This window comes from Dermacentor albipictus, unplaced genomic scaffold (genome assembly GCF_038994185.2).
Source record: "Dermacentor albipictus isolate Rhodes 1998 colony unplaced genomic scaffold, USDA_Dalb.pri_finalv2 scaffold_526, whole genome shotgun sequence".
Taxonomy (NCBI): domain Eukaryota; kingdom Metazoa; phylum Arthropoda; class Arachnida; order Ixodida; family Ixodidae; genus Dermacentor; species Dermacentor albipictus.
In genome coordinates this window covers 17,501-20,188 of record NW_027226080.1, presented here as the reverse complement: position 1 = coordinate 20,188, position 2,688 = coordinate 17,501, and the positions used below count along the sequence as shown (strand labels likewise).

Here is a 2,688-nt window from a genome sequence, read left to right as displayed (position 1 = left end):
CCCAGAGAGCAGTCGCCCCCAAAAGCGACCTGGGTGTTTGATATGCGGCGGGCTTCGTGCCCGTCAAGCGTGTCCCCGGTATCGCTCCCGTGGATCCCACAGCTGACGTCTGCAGCCTCATCCGCTTGATGCGTTAGGGGCTGGTTGTCGGACGACGCTTTCTCCACGATATCGAGTTGTGTTCCGCATCGTCCTCGGACGAGTCAAATGCGAAAGCGCCGAAGGCGCGGGCGTGACCCGTCGCCTGGCGGCTTTGCCGTCTCGGCTACGTTGCAAGTGTCGGTCGGTCCACCTGTGCTGCGGGCTCAAGAGAAACCGCAAGCCGTGATCGAGTCGACACAACCAGTCTATCGAGAATGTTGCGTGCTTCTTGCCGCGTGGCGATACCCGGCCCTTCGGGGAGGGCGCCGTAGCGAGCTCGAACGCCGTCGTCTCGGACTGTGCAAAGTGCTACTCTTTGCAAGAACGAAGCGTGCTGGGGCGCCTGAAGGTGGCCTCGGCATCGCAAAAACGGCGTCCGGCCTGCTTGACAGGCGGGACGCGCAGTTGAACGATTACCTGGTTGATCCTGCCAGTAATCATATGCTTGTCTCAAAGATTAAGCCATGCATGTCTAAGTACATGCCGAAATAAGGCGAAACCGCGAATGGCTCATTAAATCAGTTATGGTTCCTTAGATCGTTTCTTCCTACTTGGATAACTGTGGCAATTCTAGAGCTAATACATGCAGTGAGCCTGAAGCCCTTTGGGCGACGGGTGCTTTTATTAGACCAAGATCGATCGGGTTTCGGCCCGTATTGTGTGGTGACTCTGGATAACTTTGTGCTGATCGCATGGCCACGAGCCGGCGACGTTTCTTTCAAGTGTCTGCCTTATCAACTTTCGATGGTAGGTTACTTGCTTACCATGGTTGTTACGGGTAACGGAGAATCAGGGTTCGATTCCGGAGAGGGAGCCTGAGAAACGGCTACCACATCCAAGGAAGGCAGCAGGCGCGCAAATTACCCACTCCCGGCACGGGGAGGTAGTGACGAAAAATAACAATACGGGACTCTTTTGAGGCCCCGTAATTGAAATGAGTACACTCTAAATCCTTTAACGAGGATCAATTGGAGGGCAAGTCTGGTGCCAGCAGCCGCGGTAATTCCAGCTCCAATAGCGTATACTAAAGCTGCTGCGGTTAAAAAGCTCGTAGTTGGATCTCAGTTCCAGACGAGTAGTGCATCTACCCGATGCGACGGCTCGGACTGAACATCATGCCGGTCCTTTCTTGGTGCACTTCATTGTGTGCCTCGAGAAGGCCGGTGCTTTTACTTTGAAAAAATTAGAGTGCTCAACGCAGGCGAGTCGCCTGAATAAACTTGCATGGAATAATAGAACAAGACCTCGTTTCTGTTCTGTTGGTTTTTGGAATACGAGGTAATGATTAAGAGGGACAGACGGGGGCATTCGTATTGCGGCGCTAGAGGTGAAATTCTTGGACCGTCGCAAGACGAACTACTGCGAAAGCATTTGCCAAGAATGTTTTCTTTGATCAAGAACGAAAGTCAGAGGTTCGAAGGCGATCAGATACCGCCCTAGTTCTGACCATAAACGATGCCAACCAGCGATCCGCCTGAGTTACTCAAATGACTCGGCGGGCAGCTTCCGGGAAACCAAAGTGTTTGGGTTCCGGGGGAAGTATGGTTGCAAAGCTGAAACTTAAAGGAATTGACGGAAGGGCACCACCAGGAGTGGAGCCTGCGGCTTAATTTGACTCAACACGGGAAAACTTACCCGGCCCGGACACTGGGAGGATTGACAGATTGAGAGCTCTTTCTTGATTCGGTGGATGGTGGTGCATGGCCGTTCTTAGTTGGTGGAGCGATTTGTCTGGTTAATTCCGATAACGAACGAGACTCTAGCCTATTAAATAGGTGCGGGGTTCCCAGCACCTTACAACCTTCTTAGAGGGACAAGCGGCTCCTAGCCGCACGAAACAGAGCAATAACAGGTCTGTGATGCCCTTAGATGTCCGGGGCCGCACGCGCGCTACACTGAAGGAAGCAGCGTGTCTTTATCCCTGTCTGAAAAGACTGGGTAACCCGTGGAACTTCTTTCGTGATTGGGATAGGGGCTTGCAATTGTTCCCCTTGAACGAGGAATTCCCAGTAAGCGCGAGTCATAAGCTCGCGTTGATTACGTCCCTGCCCTTTGTACACACCGCCCGTCGCTACTACCGATTGAATGATTTAGTGAGGTCTTCGGACCGATGTCCGGCGCGGCCTTTCGGTTGCGCCGGTCTGTTGGAAAGATGACCAAACTTGATCATTTAGAGGAAGTAAAAGTCGTAACAAGGTTTCCGTAGGTGAACCTGCGGAAGGATCATTACCGGATTGTTCGAGGGTGACGAGCGCCATTGTTTCTACCCCGTGTGGGTGAAGCAGCTCGCTGCGCCCGACGCTTTCCGCCGCTGGCCCCGCTTGGACGCGGGGACGGCTATACCCGAACATGCCGGGGATTGCCCGAATTTCGAAGGGCGCCCCGTGCCAAATTTGTTGCGCCCAGTGGACGCCGGCTGCAACCTTGGACGGTTGGCTTGGCCGCGCCCGCGGGTAGAAACGGCGTAACGCACACTGTTGGGTGGGCTTTCTGAAGTCCGCCTCGGCACTCTTGCGCGGAATGGGAGTAAGACGACCCGACCTGCTG

General features: G+C 54.1%; 1 non-coding gene across 1 annotated transcript; it reads left to right on the top strand.

Moving 5' to 3' along the window:
- The first annotated feature begins 555 nt into the window (after positions 1-555).
- Positions 556-2,370, top strand: LOC139054032 (small subunit ribosomal RNA). Its single transcript, XR_011510978.1, has one exon. It is a non-coding gene; the product is annotated as a small subunit ribosomal RNA (ribosomal RNA).
- Positions 2,371-2,688: the final 318 nt, after the last annotated feature.